The sequence below is a fragment of the Bos indicus genome, chromosome 8 (assembly GCF_029378745.1).
Source record: "Bos indicus isolate NIAB-ARS_2022 breed Sahiwal x Tharparkar chromosome 8, NIAB-ARS_B.indTharparkar_mat_pri_1.0, whole genome shotgun sequence".
In the NCBI taxonomy this organism is placed as follows: Eukaryota; Metazoa; Chordata; class Mammalia; order Artiodactyla; family Bovidae; genus Bos; species Bos indicus.
The window spans coordinates 76,422,449-76,444,077 of NC_091767.1; the positions used below are offsets into that span (position 1 = coordinate 76,422,449).

General features: G+C 41.2%; 1 protein-coding gene and 1 long non-coding RNA gene across 5 annotated transcripts in view; one reads left to right on the forward strand and one right to left on the reverse strand.

The window, feature by feature from the left end:
* LOC139184599 (uncharacterized) overlaps positions 1–16,847 on the forward strand; it is a 105,879-nt gene extending 89,032 nt beyond the window's left edge. For 2 of the 3 annotated variants that reach the window (XR_011568143.1, XR_011568142.1), the window contains exon 3: positions 6,487–9,750. This is a non-coding gene — a long non-coding RNA (uncharacterized lncRNA). Of the gene's footprint in view, positions 1–6,486; positions 9,751–16,024 lie in introns of those variants that run through there. The other variant, XR_011568146.1, reaches the window with a different exon arrangement.
* FRMD3 (FERM domain containing 3) overlaps positions 1–21,629 on the reverse strand; it is a 351,285-nt gene that overhangs the window by 45,407 nt on the left and 284,249 nt on the right. The window lies entirely within an intron of this gene.

Below are 21,629 nucleotides of genomic sequence, written 5' to 3' on the forward strand. Positions count from 1 at the left end.
TACATGTCAATGTACATAGATTGGCTATCAGGAACATTAGGGTCAAGGAAAACATTCTATAAAATTATACTTTAAAATATCTTTTATGAGAACACATCATCTATTATCTATGTCATTATACAAATACAACTAAGTTCACTTAGGAGTGATTTCCACAAATGTGCATGAGGTATGGCCAATTCCAGACATTTCCCAGGATTTTTAAAATTTTAATCATTTGGTGAAAACCACATATAACATATATATATATTCCCATTTCCTCCAAGGACCACAAAATACATTTTCAATGAAAAGGAAACTGGCAGAACCTCAGTTTGATCCCAATTCTTTAACTGATACTATATTTCAGGACCATATTTTAGGACAGCTCTACTTTGAAGATATAGGACGGTCTTGCCTCGTCCAGGAAAGCGCACTTGAAGATCTTACCCTTTAAACAATGAAAGGAGGGAGGAGCATGTTTTGATTATCCAATCTGCCTTGTCTGTAATCGCCCCTCATTCCTGAGCCAATGGATTGGACACACCACCACTGCCTCCTTCCTAACCGAGCTACTGACTAGCATGTAATTCATTAGCCTTTAGGATGACTTTCTACCATTTCACTTAATGAAAGTGTCAGGACCTCCATTTGAAGCCCTCCCATTTTCTCTCAGTGCCTGCCCACTCTCCTTCCTGCCTCCCTGCTTTTCTCCCTCTTTCTCCTTCTCATCCTTATCACAGACTTCTGACATTGTCGGGTGAGTGGCAGCTGGAAGCCTGCACCCTTCTGAGGTGCAGACCAGAGCCCACTGCAGGGCACGTACCCGTGTTTCTGGCTGTGATCTTGGAACTGTGTCTCAGCAGACGGACAAACACATTGCTGTTGCAGTGGTTCACTAATTGCAGGCGGAGACCCCTCCGAGTCTGGATCTTGACCAAGCATTTTGCCATTACTGTTTCTTCAATTCTCCGTGTCTCCTCTGCCTGTCATGGCCCAGGGCAGCTACCACCAGCCATAGTGGCTTTGACCTTTCACTAACTGTCCATTCTGTTTTAAAGGACCGAGGCAGGGCCCACTCAATGAATCAAATGTCAGGCTCCTAATGCAGCCAACAGAAATAACTCAGGAGGGATCAGCATGGGGCCAGAGGAGGGAGGGGGATGCTATTTTTAAACTCTCCACTCACTCCCCTGACAAACAATGAAACAATATACAACATCCTTACCCTAGCCAATTCGAAACCATCCAGGCCAGAGGACCCCAGCCCAATGTCCTACAGTGTCCTAGGAACTGAATGCCTCCCCCGCCCCACAAAAATAAAACAATACCCAGGCAACTCTGTGATGGAGAAGCAACCCACCTTGATTTCTTTTAAAAAATATTTGAATCTTTATTATGTTCTAGAGCAGTGCTTTCCAATAAAAATAAAATGCAAGCCAAATTAAAGAACAAAAAGAAAACATTTGAAAAGTGAAACAAATAAAATTAATTTTAATGATGTGTTTTATTTGGAGCCAAGATATCTAAACTAGTATCATTCACCATGTAACAATATCAAAATAATAAAATAGATACTTTTTAGTACTAAGTCTTTGAAATTGGTGTGTATTTGCACACTTACAGCATGTCTCAATTCAGCAAACAGCAGGACACGACTTAGCGACTGAACAGCAATATTGCCAGTGCTCAGCAGCCACGTGAGATTGCCGTATTGGACAACACAGCTCTGGACAAAGTGCTGAGGACCTCATGGCATTATCTCTGTCCTCACAAGGATGCTAAAATGTCCCTTTTTGGATAGAAAAGGAAACAGCATCCTGGAAAGAGTAACTGACCTGACCAAATTCACAAAGTAAGTGGCAAAGCCATGATTTGAACCTAAGCATCCAACATCGGTTGACTAAGAAGACAGTCTCCCAGGAGGACAGGTGCTGGTACCCCTACTTCTAACCTCGTGTTTCAAATGTAGGATCTGAATATAATGTAATTCTCTCTTTAAAGACTTTGAAAGTCCTGCACTTGTACCTCTGAGCATGAAATGTGCTTGCATCCCCGAGTCAGTGTTCTGGGAGCAAAGTATTTTCAATATTTTAGGAATATTGAAAAATTCCTATAATTGAAAATATTTCAGCTGATTAGTAACTGTGCCCCATATACAACCATTCAGTTCTATTTCTTGGCTGGTACATTTTCTCACTTTCATTTTTAGAAAAAAAATTTTTTCCTCCCACTATTGTACATATATACATTTTTCTTCTTTAAATAGCTACTGAGTGCAAAAGATAATTTTCTAATAAAAATATTCTTTTTTTCTCCTCTCTTGACAAAACAAAACATTATATGCAGAGCAGTCAGTTGAAGTTACGCATTATTATATCTCACTGTGGGAATATAAATTGATCTAGCATTTCTGGAAAAAAGCTTAGCAAAATACATTGAGTTTTATAGGCATGATATCTGTCGATTCAAAAATTCCACTTTTAGGAAATTAGCCTGAGGAAATAATGAGAAATGTTGACAAAAATTTATGGACAAAGATTTTCATCAGTGTCATTTATTGTGGAAAGAAAAAAAAAAGTCAATCTAAATTTCCAGTGGGAAAATGATTAAATACATGTGATAGAATATTGTATATCCATTAAAATGTATGTTTAGGAGTTTAATGATGTGAGGGAGAGCTTGCAATATACTGATTACTGGAAGAAGCAGTTTATGTAAGCAGTATGACCTCAACTATATAAAAAAGTACAGTACAGACCAGACTATAAATTTTGATCGGGGAGAATGGGGAAGCCAGCTATGCACTGTGGGTGGAGGTCACTTCTAGATATCCCCCAGAGGGCTCCCTCTCCCCACCCACAGTTCCAGTTTCAACAGGGCAGTTCCTCCTCTCACCAGGGTTAGTCAATTTTCAAACCTGACACTTGAAAGGAAAATACTCCTAAAAATTCACAATATCTTCACCCCTTTGCAGTTCCCTTTTTGATATAATTCTGAGCAGAACCCCTACTTATAAAAAGATAGGCTGCACAGAGGTGGAGCCCTGGGACAGTACCTGCTAGGCCTTCCCTCACTAGCCACCACCAGCAGTTCCTGAAAAACTACTGAAAATCTTTAGGATACTGAAAAACAAATCAGGAAGTCCCCATGCCAAACGAACCAATACTGTGCAGGAACACAGATCAAGGATTTTAAAGATTAATGTGGGCTCACTGGCATGGCAGTAGACCAAGCCTCAGATATTGAGAAAACCTCCCTTTGTCTATTTGGATGGAATATAGATGAATCTGTGTGCTTATCATTATAAATAAAGACAACATGATGTGACTTGATAGCACACGCTAAACAAAGAAACCCCAAAGCAACAACAAAAAACAAAATGAAAACCCCTAAAAGCAAATAAAAAACCTGAAACAAAACCACCACCATCCCTTATATCTGTTCTTTTCCATGGAGAGTTATTCTCTCTTAATTCTCAAGCTTCAAGTTTCACTATAGTTTTGAAGTGTCTCCTTCCCTTTTAGTAACTATAATGATAAAAAATATTTTGCATCTCGTGCATGTAAAATTTTTTTCTTACTTTAACTTGTTCCCACTCTTTAAGTTACTTTTCAGAGATCTTAAGTATGATTCTTTTACCCTCTTTCTTCGGGGACCTTCAGCTTTTATTTAGAGGGAAGGAACCTAGCAGGACCAGCATCCCGTATTATCCCAACCATTTCTGTCTACCTTGCCCTGTTCTACCCAGAAGTGTGGCTACATTTCAAGAGGAAGAAACAAAGGGAAGCAGAGCCAACCCAAGGATTCTGGGAGAAACTGCACAAGCAGCTTGTTCTTGTTCTAGGCACTGCACTCACAGACCCGACAGCAATAGCACAGCATTTGGATGCCCTTGAACACCCTTCCTGTTTAGATTTGTCTTGTTTGTTTGAAGAATCAGGAATGCATGTCTGGGCAGTGACAAGAAGCTAAAGAAAGCAGCAGATATGTGTGAGGAGAGGAATTGATTTTCCACAATGAGATGCCAGAAACACTGATAAATCAAGCAGAAGCCACAGCAGAGGAAGAGAGTTCAATGATAAGAGCTCTTCATAAGCCTGGATTTCATGTCTGCTTTGGGGACAAACTTCCTGGCACAGATTTGAGGCAAGGGAACAAGTCTGTCTTTGCTTTGTGCGTGACTGGGAGCTACTACATGACTTGGAACCCTAGGGCATCTGAAAGTGGAGACAATAAATCTTCCACGGGTGTTAGGACAAAGAAATGAGACTGAGTATATCAACTGCCTTGCGTAGTGCTGGCTCCCAGTTGATGAAGGAGAACTTAAAGGAGTTACAGAAAGTAAAAGTAAAAGCACAACCTCTGGGTTCTAATCCTGGCTGTACCATTTATCTGACTTCAGCTTCCATGCCTGTAAAATGAGCAGAGCAAAGGCAGGACCTATCTCCCAGGGCTGCTAGGAGGATTAATGAAGGTGATCCACGAGGCATGTTCAGATCAGGGGCTATCACAGGAATTACTCAAGAAAAATTACTGATTTTTTCCTAACACATGCTCTCTCCTTTACTCAAGGGAAAGACTGAGGATTTTAAATAGTCTGGATTTTCTCCCTTCTGTCACCCATCTGTTTCTAACATTTCTAGTTACTTTTCCCTAACTAGGAAACAGCATTGCAGGCTGTTAAGTTTACCTGACCAGCCCTGTGACCTCGGGAAAGCTATATAAGCTTGTTGAAGTGTAGTTTTCTGCCTGTAAAATAGTACTGATGTTGACATTCATGTAACTGAGTGCCTGATAAGTAGCAGGCACAGTAAATGCTAGCTACTCTATCATCATCAATATCATGTACCTTATTAATTATTTTGAAAACTAACAGCTTTCACAGGTGTAGTGGGTTTGGCTTTTAGTTAAAATAGTTATGGAGATTCACTGAAATTGTAGCTGACAACTCCAGTTAGGAAGATAATAAAAAGTTATTACACACATTAAATGTTCTTCATAATAAATTTAGACATCAAGTATCAAGAAACTGATTGTCTCAGTTTATTTGATCCCTAAATTTATTTGATGTCTAAATTATTTGAAAATCCTTGGCACTGTCACATATCATATTTATCATATAATGAAATATAATAATGTTATAAAATATTTTAATAATATTTTGTGATACAATGGGTATATTCTTGGACATATAATAACAAGAAATGGAAGCAGTTCCCAGCACCACTAAGTGACAGGGCTATTCGACCAGGTAGTCAGTCATTTGTATAATTCAATTTCCTCCTTTGTAAATAAAATGAGACAACATTATGTGTCCTATCCGTTTCGAAGAAATGGTCATGAGTCTCAAATTATAGTAATTCATGGAAAAAACTCTGAAAATGTGTAAGACGGTTTGGCATATTGGATAATCTTCCTCTTATTATCTCCCTTATCAGATGAAGCACTCATTGAGTGTCTCCTCCCTGTAACACAAGAGTACTGCTCGGTGGGGCCAGTCATCACATACAGTGGTGGGACAAAGGCCAATAAACCTTCTGGAGAATTACAGCTGCAGACAAAACAGAATTCAAGCAGTGCAGCTGGGCTCTCCTCAACACCACTGTGGGGAAAGAGAACACTCTTCACAGGAACTTCATGGCTATAACAGAGCAGCGGTCCCCAATCTTTCTGGCAGCAGGGACCTGTTTCGTGGAAGAGAGTTTTTCCACGGATGGGAAGGGATGGTTTCAGGATGACTCAAGCTCACTACATTTATTGTGCACTTTATTTCTATTATTATTACACGCGCTCCACCCCAGATCATCAGGCATTAGATCCCGGAGGTTGGGGACCCCTGCTGTAGAGGATTCTAACATAGGACTCATCTGTTTCCCTGACCATCTGATACACTGACAACTGCGGCATCTCTAAATAGGGAGCTTATGCGAGCTGTGTCAGAGAGGGACAGGCAAGAGAGGGAGAGACAGTAAGAGAGTCAGGAAGGGCGGACGGAGTGTCACAGTGCTCTGTCTGCTCAGACCACTGGTGATGATTTCTAGACAGGCAGGAAAAACAGACTGGACGTTCCATCAGACACTGCTCTGCTTTCACTTCCTGCCTCCTTGTGTTCTGATCCTGACTTTTTTACCCCAAATGTACAGAATTAATATTCTTGAAAATAAATCTTAGGTGGTAGTTATTATTATCAGAAAAGCACTACCTGCACAGTGCAGGGAAGTAGAGAACAGGTAGGAAATCGGTGGAGGTGATCCCAATAGTCCTCAAAGGTGACAGCCCAGAGAAAATTGCTGCTGACATGTGCTCTGTTTCCTACCAGACCTGCAGGAGTTTTAAGTTCAAAGGGTTGCAAACATGGTTAAAATATTTACAAGTTGGTGAGGCCTAGAGAAGTCATAATGGAGTATGAAATTTTAACCTCAAAGCCAAAGATACCAATGTGTTGTGCTATAAATCATTCTGTGTGCTGTTTTGAAACTTTTAAAACTCTATTTTTCTTTACAGTACTAAAATCAGCTATCACTCCTCTGACAAAGGTCTGTATAATCAAAGCCGTGGTTTTTCCAGTTGTCATGTATGGATGTGAGAGTTGGACTATAAAGAAGGCTGAGCACTGAAGAATTAATTGATGCTTTTGAACTGTGGGGCTGGAGAAGACTCTTGAGAGTCCCTTGGACTGCAAGGAGATCCAACCAGTCCATCCTAAAGGAAATCAGTCCTGAATATTCATTGGAAGGACTGATGATGAAGCTGAAGCTCCAATACTTTGGCCACCGATGTGAAGAGCTGACTCAGTGGAAAAGACCCTGATGCTGAAAAAGATTGAGGGCAGGAGAAGGGGGCAACAGAGGATGAGATGGCTGGATAGCATCACTGACTCAATAAATATGAGTTTGAGCAAGCTCCAGGAGACAGTGAAGGACAGGGAAGCCTGGCATGCTACAGTCCATGGGGTTGCAAAGAGTCAGACACAACTCAGCAAGTAAACAACAACTCACTTTCTGAGTGCTGTTTACCAAGATCTGAGCAAGCTCAGTTTGCCCATGCTCTCCCTCCCCCTTCTCTGACAGAGTACCCCTGAAGGGCTGCTTTAGAAGATTCTTCTTGAACACAGACAAGCCTGCATCCATGTGAGCCAGTTCACAAACTGGATGGCTTGTCTTTCATTCATCCAACAGATATTCCCTGAGCACTTAAGTGTGCTAGGCACTGGCCCAGACACTTGGAATACAGTTGAGTCTGAGCCTGATTATGGTCTTGGCCCCATCCTGGAGGATGATACAGACGTGCAACAACTAAACCAACACACAGGCAAGGTAACGTGAGTGCTATGAAGGGAATAACAGGATTCATCATTGATAACTTGGCAGGAGTAGGGTTTTAGGTGTAAAGCTTCAGATGGAGCTGTTGTGGAAAGATTATCTTAGGGTGATAGTTTACCCTACATCTGAAGAGGAGACAGAAGGATCCAGTATTGCAAAGGTACCTTATCATATACTGAATGCTTCTCTGTCATACAGAAGTTTATTTAGGGGTTCTTTTCTGGCCCCCAAGTCAGAGTTTTCATTACTTTTGCTTTACAGTGATGATAGGTTAGTAGCAGGCTTTCATATAAGCCCTTAATATACATTCTCTTGGGGATGTTGATCTTATTTTTCAGAGTATCTGTCTTTTTCATAGTAAAAAAAAATATATATTTTCTATTGCCATGGGTCAATTAATACTCATGACAACCCTGTTAACTAGGGTTATTATCTATAAATTTTACAGATAAGGGAACAGAGGCTTAAAGATTAGGAGCTACTTCCTGCAAAAATAAACATCATACCCTCCCCCAAACACACAGCATCACCCTTTTTCTAGACAGTCACCCAGCCTGTCAATTCCACCTCCTAATTCTTCTTCCTCACCCACTTCCCGGTCCTAGCCACCTCTTTGGAGTCTGATGCAGCTGCCCTTTCACCCTCTGACACATCCATCTCAGAGCATCTAGGTACAAAGAAGGTTTTTTTAAACACTAATCTGTTCACTTCACTCACTTAAAACTGTCAGATAGCTTCTTTCAGACATACCCAGCAGGGATTTTCTTGGAACCTTTAGCTCATAAATTTAGAACAAAAGCTTAGTGATAATTTTTCATGGACACAGAATCTTAACAACTAAAGACTGATTTCATATACTTAATGGAAAATCTAAAGATGAAGAACAGTACACAGCATTTGCTTAAATTACCTTCACAGGTTCCAAAGGATGATGCTGGAAACATCTCTAGATCTTCAGGAGAAAAGGTATTACTTTTTGAAGTGAATGAGCTTAATGTTTTGTCTTCTAGGATTCTTTTTCTTTTCATTTTCTGGTATTCCAGATTCTACCAGTTAAATCAAAGAGGAAGGGCACCCACAGTGAGGTGAGGGGCAGGATAAGCCTAACTCTATGGAAGCCTGAGAAGGAGCATGAGATGCTCTAGCTACAAGGAAATGGGCATCTCAGCCTCAACCAGAAAAGTCATGAAGGACCCGCTGAAGACTGAGAATCACAAGGCTTGCTGACAACTGTAAGAACGTCCCACAATCCCTCATGTTTTCCTAACTTTCCAGTGAGATGTGGATCTGCATCTTATTTACAAACAAGAAAGAGCATATCATTCCAAGCAGTCAGCTTTCCATAAGAAATAAAAGTTAAAAAAAAACTGTTCATGAGAAGACAGATGTATTGCTGGGCTTCTACCTCTATCTTCCAAAGAATGAATTTAGTCCCTGCCCCTCCAAAATTGACTCTAAGATTTCTGAACAAAATGTTTAAAATGAGCATACTCTGTTTGAATAGGGAAATGTTTATATACTGAAAAAAACAGAAATAGAGCAAAGAATATAAAAAAACTAACAAGTTATTTTTAAATGACATAAAAGCCTAACGTGCATTGTACTTATATGAGTTCTCAGTGGAAGCAGGTTAGAACTCTGAATTTTTTGTTTTATTCCATAGCATGGCTTATATGTAATCTTAGAGCTTAGGGTCAGGAACAGAAAAGTCAGCTAGAATGGCTCCCCTTCCATTAACCATCCACCCTTTAGTGAGAAGATCCCAGGCATCGTGCAGGGAGGGGCATGCAGTTAGACCAGACATGTAAACTGATGGTTAGAAAGAGGGGTTTTAGGAATCAAATATAAGTGGCAGCTCCAGAGAAATGGACAGCAGAGTGGTAGTTACCAGGAGCTGTGGGAGTGGGGATGTGGAGATGCTTGTCAGGGGATACAAACTTACAGTTGTTAGAGTAACAAGATCTGGGGATCTAATGTACAGTATGGTGATTATAGCTAGTAATGCAATATTATATACTTAAATATTGCTAATAGTCGATCTTATGTTCTCACCAAAAGAAAGAAATGATAATTATGCTATGGGAGGGAAGTGTTAGCTAACTCTATGGTGATCATCATTTTGTACCATATAAATGTATCAAATCAATACACTGTACATCTTAAATTTATACACGGTTATATATAATTATATCTCAATAAAAGAATAATAAATGCAAGATTGAAAGAAAAGAAAGCTATTAGTACTTTCTTCAGAGCCAGGAACATGTCATAGGGGAGGAGCCACTTGACAAAACAGTATGGACTGAGCCGGTGGAGCAGAGGAAAATTGGAAGAGCAGTCCCAACAAAGGAAACAGTAGAGGGTCCTGTGTGGGTCAGCAGTACTGGGTGGGGGGTGGGTGGAGAGCTGTAGTCACAGAATGATGAGAGGGTCAGGCAGGACCAATGGAGGGAAATATGGTGAGTGTGGACCAGATTGTGAGGACCCATGAACACCAGGGCTGGACTCTGCTCTACAGTCAATGGGGAAAGTTCTAGAAACTATTTTAATAAAGGTGATGGCTCCAGCAGGAGTTTATAGAGGATGGGTTAGATGAAGATAAATAAGGAAGACACTGCAATGTCTCCAGAAAGAGAAGAGGGGACCTGTAATGAAGATGTAACTGCAGGCTGAAGAGTTGGGGCAATGTCAGTTACTCCTGGGATGGACTTGACAGTGGTGGCTGAGTCGATGCGGGCATGGGAGGGGTATCAAGGCAAGGATGGCTTCCGGGTATCTGGCTGGGGCAACTTAATGGATGTTCTGTCATTCACCAAATCAGAGCAGGGGCAATTTGGAGACTGGGATTTGAGGAAGGAAGAGAACATGAGGGTAGTTGTAAGCCCATTAAGTTTGATGGGTTAGCTGTGAGCAATTACATGGCATCCAAGTGGAGGTGGCCAACAAGCAGAGGAGAGTGCAGGGTGGCAGCGAGGGGCTGGGCACTAATACAAGGAGGCTAATCCAAGAGAAACAGAGAAGGTCAAGGTCACTCTCATTAGTGAAAACACTGCATCTTGAATCCTGTCTCCTTATTCCAAGTTCAGTGGTCTCCGTTTCCAAACAGCAGTGAAAAGCAAGCTTTACTGTCTTCCAATAGTGGTTAAGATAATGTTTTAAAATAACTGATTAATTCACCCATACTCACAAAAGTCCTGGAAGCCTTTTCTTGATCCTCAGCCCAGACAGCAAACTTAACCCACCCAACAATAAAACCACCACCACAAAGACTTTAACTGTAAATCTCATAAACCATTCTCCAAGACAGAAAGACCTCCCCCAACTGCAGACTGCTCAAAAGGATCCACACTCTAAGTAAAAGGAAAACCAAAGGGGTCACAAGTAGAGGAGAGTGTGAGATAAGAGACCTAATCTGCAAGGATCAGGTAGCATTCATTGACAGCAACAAGGTGCCCCCTGGTGTCATCATCCAACAAGCCACCCATTAATTATGCAGATGCAGAGTTGTCCATTCCCCTCTTATTCACTGGCCCATGGCACACCTAAAACCCTGTGAATAAAGATATGGCCTGAATACCTATAGATATCCTCTGTAGGATGGTGGTAACATGAAGGAAATCTTCCAGAGCTCTCCATACATGAAACCAGAAGAAAATCTCCCACAGACATTGGACAGGGACTAGGAATTTCACAGCTATAATGCATTCTTTGAAAAAATGTATGAGGAATTTCCCTGGAGAAGAATTTAACCCATCTCTCTGACTAAGACAACCTATAATTTAGATTTTTCCTTCCATATAAACAGCTTTTCCCCTGTCCTGGTCAAACCCAGGACTTAAAGTTTTGAGATGTTCCATAACTTAGATGTATCAAGGCAATTTATGCACAATGCAGTTTTGTCACATGCCAACGTAGGTACCTGAGGTATTCCTGGAAGAAATAGGTGCCAATGCTGTCCTTACTGGCCCCAGTTAGCACAGCTGCCTCCGGTCTGTTTAGGATTCTCAACCAAGAGTCTATTTCCTCTGCCTCTGTACAGGGTGAATTTGTTTTCTCATCACTTCTGCTGTATTATTTCACTCCCTCCAGGCACAAGTCACAATTACAGATAAACCATTTTTGTCTGAGTAGAGGAAATTGAATTGGGCTGCATTAATAAATGGAGCTCTATTTTTTTTTTCCATATTTCCCAACAGCTTTACAAATGGTATTAAGAATCAGGCATCTGTGTCTCTCTGTGGGAAAAAAAACCAGGCTTTTTTGGAACTATGGACTCCTTATGTTGCTGCTCTGTAACCAAGGAGCTAAAGGCCTCAAGTCTCAGTCCTTCACCCAACACAGCAGCCCAGAGCCTCTCTCTCTTGCATTTTAATTATATGCTCAAGATGAGAAACACAAATGGCCAAGAAATGCAAGAAAAATGTCTAGCCACTCTAAACCACTTTACAGTTTTGTAAAGCTACAATAAGAGACATTCATATATATAATTTGGTGGGAGGTAGGAGAATGAAAGATACTTTTGTATATTTATGTGATTAATAATGTGTATATGTTAAAATTGTGACTTCCTTCACTCTGCATGATAGTCTCTAGGTCCATCCATGTCTCTGCAAATGGCACAGTTTTGTTCCTTTTTATGGCTGAGTAATATTCCATTGAATATATGCCCCACATCTTCTTCATCCATTCCTATGTTTATGGACATTTAGGTTGCTTCTATGTCCTGGCTATTGTGAATGGTGCTGCAGTGATCACTGGGGTGCACGTATCTTTTGAAACATGATTTTCTTCAGATATATGCCCAGGGTTGGATTGCTGAATCATATGGTAGTTCTATTTTTAGTTCTTTAGGGAACCTCCAAACTGTTTTCCATAGTGGCTGTGCCAGTTTACATTCCCATCAACAGTGTAGGAGGGTGCCCTTTTCTCCACACCCTTTCTAGCATTTATTGGTCGTATGTTTTTTTATGATGGTCATTCTGACCAGTGTGAGGTGATGCCTCATTGTAGTTTTGATGTGCATTTCTCTAATAATTAGTGATGTTGAGCATCTTTTCATGTGTTTGTTGACCATCTGTATGTCTTCTTGGCAGAAATGTCTATTTAGGTCTTTTGCCCATTTTTTGATTGGGCTGTTTATTTTTTTGATATTGAGCTGGTTGAGTTGTTTGTATAGTTTGGAGATTAATCCCTTGCATTTGCTTTATTTGCAAATATTTTCTCTCATTCTGAGGGCTGTCTTTTTGTCTTGTTTATGGTTTCCTTTGCTGTGTAAAAGCTTTTAAGTTTAATTAGGTGCCATTTGTTTATTTTCATTACTCTAGGAGGTGGGTTGAAAAAAGGTTTTGCTATGATTTATGTCATGGAGTGTTCTGCCTATGTTTTCCTCTAGGAGTTTTATAGTGTCTGGCCTTACATTTGGGTCTTTAATCCATTTTGAGTTTATTTTTGTATATGTCAGAAAGAGAAAAACGAGTGTTGTGTAATATCGCTTATATGTGGAATCTAGAAAATAACATAGATGAATTTATTTGCAAAGCAGCAACAGACACACAGACATAGAGAGCAAAGTATGGATACCAAGGGGGAAGGAGGAGTGGGATGAATTTGGATTGAGATCGTCATACGTACACTACTATCTTTTAAGATAGATAACTAATAAGAACAGAGAGCTCTACTCAATGCTCTGTGGTGACCTAAATGGGAAGAAAATTTAAAAAAAGGGGATATATGTATTGTATAGCTGATTCACTTTGCTGTACAGTAGACACTAACCCAACACTGTAAAGCAACTATAATAAAGATAAATAAAAAATTAAAATTGTAGGGGTCTATTTAATATCACAGAGATATGTTATATTTTAAGTGAAAAAGCAGATTACAAAACAGTATATCTACTGTTTTCTGATATTTATTAAAAATATATAAATGGGTTATATACATTCATACCACAATTATTTTTTGACTTTTCATACTGTTCATGGGGTTCTCAAGGCAAGAACACTGGAGTGGTTTGCCATTCCCTTCTCCAGTGGACCACGTATAGTCAGAACTCTCCACCATGACCTGTCTGTTATGGGTGGCCCTGCACAGCACGGCTCATAGCTTCATTGAGTTACACAAGGCTGTGATCCACGTGATCATTTTGATTAGCTTTCTGTGGCTGTGGTTTTCATTCTGAAGGCTGTAAGACTTTAGGTCTTGCTTCTTGGTTTTTCTAGTAGTCATGTACAGATGTGAGAATTGGACCATAAAGAAGGCTGAGCACCGAAGAACTGATGCTTTCGAACTGTGGTACTGGAGAAAACTCTTGAGAGTCCTTTGGACAGCAAGGAGATCAAACCAGTCCACCCTAAAGGAAATCAACCCTGAATATTCATTGGAAGGACTGATGCTGAAGCTGAGGTGCCAATACTTTGGCCACCTGATGCGAAGAGCCGACTGATGGGAAAGGACCCTGATACTGGGAAAGATTGAAGGCAAAAGGAAAAGAGGGAGGCAAAGGATGAGATGGTTAGATAGCATCACTGACTCAATGGACGTGAATTTGAGCACACTCCAGGATCTAGTGAAGGAGAGGGAAGCCTGGTGTGCTGCAGTCCATGGGGTCGCAAAGAGTTGGACATGACTTAGTGACTGAACAAAAATAAAGAATACCATAGTTTGAACATAGGGGATTTCAGATTCCTTTTAAATCTTGGATTTGTGGCTTCTGTATTTTCCAAATTTTTTACAATGACTATATATACTATGACTTTTGATTTCAGATTAAAAACCAAAACAAAACATGTTTGACTTCTGGCAAACCCTAACCCTAGGAAATCATTCTCCTTATAGACTTTCTTTTACGTAAACAAAGGCTGTCCTAGCTGCATTTAGAATTCATTCATTCATTTGTTCACTAATTTGGCAAGCATTAATTTAGCTCTTACTGTGTATCAGAACATCTCTAAGTGGTGGGTATAATGTGGGGATAAGGCAGGCAAAGTTTTTGCTATCATGGAGCTAATGTTTTAGTTAAGGAAGACAGTCAACAAACAGGAGGACAAATAAATAAATTTGAAAGTGCTTAAAAGTGCTAAACACTCTGATGAAAATCAAACAGGGTGGTGGCATAAGAGAGAACAAATGGTTCTCTCTTAGGTTTAGAGAACCACTCAGAATTTGGTACTTAGGGTTTCCAGGGAACTGAAAATGAGGTAAGACTTAAAGAAACAGCCAATCATGCACAGATCAAAGGAGAGGCCCTTCTAGGTAGACATATCAGCTGTTCAAAGACCCTGTGGTGGGCACAGACTAAGAGGACCAGCGTGGTAGGAACACAGAGATTCAAGAGGAAAGCAGTAGAAAATGGTCTAAGGTGGGTAGAGGGCCAAGCATGAACCTCAGAGGCCAAAGTGAAGAGCTCAGATTTGAACCTAACTAGATACAAGTCAGACACGACTGAGCGACTTCACTTTCACTTTTCACTTTCAGGCATTGGAGAAGGAAATGGCAACCCACTCCAGTGTTCTTGCCTGGAGAATCCCAGGGACGGGGGAGCCTGGTGGGCTGCCGTCTATGGGGTCGCACAGAGTCGGACACGACTGAAGTATCTTAGCAGCAGCAGCAGCAGATACAAGTTTCACTTGTAAAAGATCACCCTGGCTGCTGTGTGGAAAACATGGGTGGGGGCAGGGGACAGTGCAGAAGCAGAACTATTGTTATCTCCTGAGGGAAATAAGAGTGCCTGCAGCCAGCATGCTGCGGTGGCCATGATTCTGGGGCGTATTTGAAAGTGAATAGGATTTTGCAGATGGATCTGACAATTTTGTATTTCATGACACCACTGGCCAGTGGGAGAAGATTAACCAGAGAAGATGGGCATTTAAAATCAGACCCATCTACTCAAGATGGGGCCAGTGCTGGGAAAAAGTGTTTTGGGGAAGAACAGAACATTGCCCTGAGAGACATGAGACAGGAAGGGAGCTCCATGCAGGCTGTCTACCAGCAAAGTATGGTCCAGCCCCAGGGAGACGCGCCTTCAAGGTCCTGGAGGCATAGATTACCAGGGCTACCACCAGGGCAGGGACTAAGGAAGAGAGCAAGGCTGGCATATGGACTAGGAGAAGACCAGGCAGGGTAATAGAGAAAGCAAGACTCACATCCTGTGCCACAGAGCTGGGCTTCATCTTATTCATCCCCTCCCAGAGTAGGATGGGATTGGCCCTGGAGTCAGGGGTGGAGCTAAGCCTGCATTTAGAGACCAAATGCTGTAGCAGAGGGGCTCAGGCAGGAACTGATGAGCCCAGAGATCACAAGAGCCATTATCTTTTTTCTAACATGGATACTCCTGCTTTTAATGGCAAAATCCAGTCTGTGTTCAGGTATCATGTGGGTCATCCTCATAACCTTATTTATTTCTCTTTAAGCCAGAGCACTGACCCATTTTAAAATTTTTTTGTGTGCTGAAGTGGAGATTGGGGGGTTAAAAAGTTTCAAATTGGACTTCTTTTCTAGCAGGAGACATTAAAGGATGTGAGGGCTCTTTTAAGTGAGGAAATGTTCATTTTATATTCCCTTTTAAGCTAGTTGCTATTAATTTTCAATTTCATGCTGGAAGTTTACAATTTACAAAAAAAGAAAAAAAAACGTAACCCTGCTTTTATAGATCATTGTGCCACATGCTTACTGTTTCATTAACCACATTTAAAAAATGTTTATACTTTTTCTTTTCTGAGGTAATGATGAATGATCCAAAAACATGTCATTAAGAAGAGCGGGAATGTGGGGAAGCACCAGTGAAGGACAGAGTGCGGAGGAAACTTAGAAGCCATCTCACCATGTTTTTAAAAGAGGAAATAAGATCCAGATACTGCCAGTGTCCAGCATGTTCCAGAGAAGAAGTAAATACTTATCAAGTGAATGAATGAACTCCAGCCCTCTAAAATCTCTATCCAATGCTCTTTCTACTACCAGAGGATCCCCACTAAGGTTGTGTCCTGCATACACTCAGAAAGTAGAGTCCATCTCACTCCTGGGCATATATCTGAACAAAAATATTATTTGAAAAGATGCATGCACCCACATACTTATAGCAGCACTATTCATAACAGTGAAGACATGGAAACAAGCTAACTGTCCATCAGCAGATGAATGGATAAAGAAGATGTGGTACATATGTAAATGTAATGGAATACTATTTGGCCATAAAACAGAATGAAATAATTCCATTTGCAGCAACATGGATTAACCTAGAGATTAGCATACTAAGTGAAATAAGTCAGACAAAGAAAGACAAATACCATATGATATCACTTATATGTGGATCTGAAATATGGCACAAAGGAACCTATCTACAAAATAGGCTCACATAGAGAACAGACTTGTGGTGGAGGACAGGGTGGATTGGGAGTTTGGGATTAGCAGAGGGAAACTATCATATATAAGATGGATAAACAACAAGGTTCTACTGTATAGCACAGGGAACTATATTCAGTGTCCTGTACTAAACCAGAATGGAAAAAATGTGAAAAATAATACATATATATATATATATATATATATATATATATATATATAATGAATAACCTTGCTATACAGCAGAAATTAACAACACTGTAAATCAACTATACTTCAGTAAAATAAATTTTAGACAAAGAATGTGAAGGATGTTGAAACAATAACAACAATGACAAAAAGAAAGTAGAGTCCAGCACTCATGTAAATCGGGGACTCTGGGCAACCGCAGAACAATTCAGCAAGAGTGACATGGCATCTACCGAAGAGCTTGGCTAAAGTCTAGACTGTGCTTGGGTGACTCACCCCGGTTGACTAGCGTGGAAGACTGAAAGTATGTAAAATGGCATGTCACCCCTGTAACTAGAGCAGATAGATCTCACGTCTATTTTAGGAATCTGGAGTTTTGGCATGAACAGGGATTTCAGAGTTTCAAAAACAAGCCCTTCATTTTATTCTTGGTGGACTCATCAGTAAGATCTAGAGCAGCTATAGCCAAACTTGTTTTTGGGGGAATATGTTTGCTCATACTTAAGAAAAAAATGAGTATTTCTAAATCAGATACATGTACAACCATCAATTCTTTAAAAAAATATATTTATTTCTGGCTGTGCTGGGTCATCGTTGCTGCATGGAGTTTTCTCTAGTTGTGGAACGGGCTACTCTCTGGTTGTGGTGCACTTTGCCGTGGCTTCTCTTATGGAGCATGGGCTTTAGGCGCGTGGGCTTAAGTAATTGTGGCTCACAGGCTTAGTTGCCCCGTGGCATGTGGGATCTTCCCAGACCACAGATCGAACCCATGTCCTTTGCATTGCAAGGTGGATTCTTAACCACTGGACCACCAGGGAAGCCCTGTGTACAGCTCTCTTGATGTATTATAACCTTTATAAAATCTACACAATAGAAATTGTCTGAGGAGGTGATAAAAGCTAAATCTCTAGAAGTCTGAATAGTCATTTCCTCCACCCCAGTGGGCCACTGGGGAAACCCATGGTCTGGGAGCAATGGCTCCAGGGCCTCCAGTTCTCCATCAGCCAAACTAAGAGGAAGGCTGCCTTACTTTGCAGATGGCATTGGGCATGCACCCCAGTGGACACGCCCAACATCCAGTCTTGTGCCAACCAACCAGAGCCTCTTTGCTGAACCCTGGCCATACTGTCCTAGACCTACCTTCATATCAGCCTGGGTATCATAAAGCGTATTTACTTAACACTCACTACCAATCTGCTAATAAAAACATGAGAAAATAGAATCCCATGCTGACTATGGAATCCAGAAAATTACAGCCTCTCTTTTCTAATGACAATGGCTTAGCAATATCTTCACTTTTATTCTCCTGCGGTTTCTTAGAGATGGTAGTGGGAGTGTTTTCTTGTCCAAATGCCAAAGCAGAATATCTTGCCCGTCACAGACCACACTGGCTGTCACAGCTGCTCACACTGACGCTCTCGCCTGGCTCACATCCCAGCCCTCAAGGACCGCGACCGAATTACTTCATGGGACACTTGACTGATATTTTTTTTTAACCCCAGCTGAAGCCTTTAAAGCAATTAATTATTAATACCTAAGTGCGGCAGCTAAGAGCTAACCTGAGCAGGAGCAGTGATGTGGGAAGCTCTGAACTGAATTGCTTTCACTAATAAGACAAAGATTCTCAGCACAAGACAATGAGTAATTAGAACTAGGCCTGGAGTGAGCTATTCTTTATTTAAGAGATTCAGCTTTAAAAATCAGAACATGATTCCCAGAGGGAGACAGCCTTCCTGCACGAAGGCTGTTTGCCCTGCAGCCTGGCTTTTTCAGGAATTCTTTTTGGTGGGCACCTCTGTCCACAGCCTTCCCACCATGGGGGCCCCGGGGAGGCAATGCTCCCAGTGGGCTGGACATTTCTGAGGAGACATTGGGTCCTGGCAGGCTGTGACTGAACCAAACGCTCAAACCCTGCCTTGAGTATGCAGCAGCTCTTCTTACCACTCACACAAGTTCCCTACGCTTACATAGAGTAAGATGTCTCTTTTTATAATTCATTTGATATGACTGAAAACTAAATGCAGCTCCCTAGTTAATGGTTCTGTTTTCACAAGAAGTTGAACTGTTTTAGATGTGTTTGATGTCATGCAAGACACCGAAGCCAGGAATCTGGTAATCAGAACCTGCTCGCAAACCCAGACGTACCTAGCTCTGCGACTTTGGGCAAACTGTGTCCTCTCTCTGGGTTTTCTCATCTGTAGATTCCCAAAAAAAGAGACCATGGGTTACCAGCCAGTTTGCCAACACTTGGGCTAGAACATCCTTAACATTCCTTCTAACCTCCAGAAGCTATGAAAAATATTCCTGTCTCCAAGTTCCCATTCTCATTGCGAAAGACCTCAAACCACAGTCCGGGAATTTGACCTTGACATTAGGCAAAAGAATTGAAGAATTTAGAGCTAGGAATCATTTGAGTGGTTCAGTTCAGTTCAGTTCAGTTCAGTTGCTCAGTCGTGTCCGACTCTTTGCGACCCCATGAATTGCAGCACGCCAGGCCTCCCTGTCCATCACCAACTCCCAGAGTTCACTCAAACACATGTCCATCGAGGTGGTGATGCCATCCAGCCATCTCATCCTCTGTCTTCCCCTTCTCCTCCTGCCCCCAATCCCTCCCAGCATCAGAGTCTTTTCCAATGAGTCAACTCTTCACATGAGGTGGCCAAAGTACTGGAGTTTCAGCTTTAGCATCATTCCTTCCAAAGAAATGCCAGGGCTGATCTCCTTCAGAACGGACTGGTTGGATCTCCTTGCAGTCCAAGTCTTATCTTCTTGTCTTAGAGATGAAGAATATGAGGCTCCCAAAAGTGGATGAGCTGAGAGCAGAGCTTGTGTTTCTCACTGCTGCAAGGCATTAGTGCAGAAACAGAACAGCTATCCACAGCCCTGCTGTGTTTATGCCGAGGAGTGGGATATGTCTTAAAATGAACGATTTAAGGGATTTAGCCAACTACAGAACTGAGATGATGCACACACTGTTGGCATCGTATGATGTAAAAATACAAAATCCTGGCAAGATAAAAACACTTAAATTGCATCAGGAACCAAGCATTTAGCTTCCTTTCAACAATGTAAACACTTCAAATTTCAAAGATCTCTTTCAAGTGAAATGAACTTCAGTTCAGTTCAGTTCAGTTCAGAAGCTCAGTGGTGTCCGACTCTTGGCGACCTTACGAGTACGTAATTCATCAGAAGATACCAGAAACCAAAGTTCCAAAGATGACACAAACTCCAAAGAAAAGCACAAAGTGGGGAAGGTGGAAGCTTTGAAGAGCTTGCAAGAGTGAATATGCAGAGCTCGCTCAGGCTTTTATTTATTCCCCTGAATTGCTCTTGGCATTTCCTACCCTAGAGGAGCTGCCAACCCAGACTTCTTGAGTTCAATAAATGTGATAAGGAATTCTGAAATTTGGCTCTGCAGTTATAAATAAAACCAGAAGCTGACCTCTGCTCTGCTGAGGCTCCTAGCTCCTGTGGAAGCAGGCTTGGCTGCTGTGGGCTTATTAGCAGTGGGAGACTGGGGCCATAACATGGAAAAGTTTGGGAGAGTCCAAACCTGTGCAATGCCAAAAAGATGCTTAAACAGTATTTTGTGTGAGTTCTAATTCAGTATGTTAACCCATTTGTCCACGTTTGAATTAAATATTCTCCCAATTCACTGTTTGACCTATAGTTCAATTTATGATACATTTTCATGCTCTTACGTTTTCAACATTAAGCAAACAAAGCAGGAATTTTAAAAACTGCACACACAGGATGACTGAAATGGCATTAAAATGGATATGGAAGAAAACTGTTAACACATTGATTGCCTCTAGGAGGTGGGACAGTCTGGGAGGTAATTTTTTTTTTTTTTTGCTTATTTATGCCTTTTTGTACTGTTCAGATTTTCTAGAAGATGATGAATTAGTTTTATAATAAGAAAATACAAACAAACAGTAAACCCCAAACCCAATGGCAGGGACAAGAGCCTGTGCTAACTGATCTGCTATCACCAGGTAGCACTAACTATAAGGGGAAAGGTGAGCCCATTGGATTTATAAACAGTTCCTGGTGTTCGATGAAACATAAAAGAAATTTCTGATGGACAATTGCATCACCACAGTGCACATCCTGATATACCCTAAGCCAAAAGGAAGAAATTACTTAGGACATGGTGGGAAATGGCGTGGAAGAGAGACAGTAACACACTGAGGAAATGGCCAGGGAACTCGATAAAGGAACCAAAGAGGGAGAGGAAGTTTCATATGAGATAAGCAGGGAGGAGACCAGACTCAGTGGAGGCAGTGTAACCATGGCAGCCTTGGGCTGTTAGACATTCCAGCAGTGATGGGATTGGAACAACTGTGTAGGGTATGTGAGGCTCTGCCTGGTCTGGTACAGAAAGACCTGCACATGGAGAACACAGTCGGCCCCATGGGTCACCTTTTAAGTGTTAGGGTGGAGTAGGGTGGTCACGAGTACGGCATGCTTGATGAATGAGAACTGTACTTTTTTATATGCTCAAAATGCCTTCACAGGTTCACATATAGTTTTTTTAGAATTTCAACGGTGCCAACTTAAATCACTTATGGTTAGGGCTAAATACTATAAATAATCCTTAAAACACCCCACTTCCCCCTCTGCCCACACACAGTCACATCCATGACATATATGTGCATTTACAAACATACACAGGAACAGAGCTAAAGGGTGGCTTGGGAGATTTAGTTTTACCATCTACTTAATTCACATCTGTTCTGTGATATAGATACTTTTCTCAATCATATGCAAGTGCAGGTTTAAGCCACCATCACATCA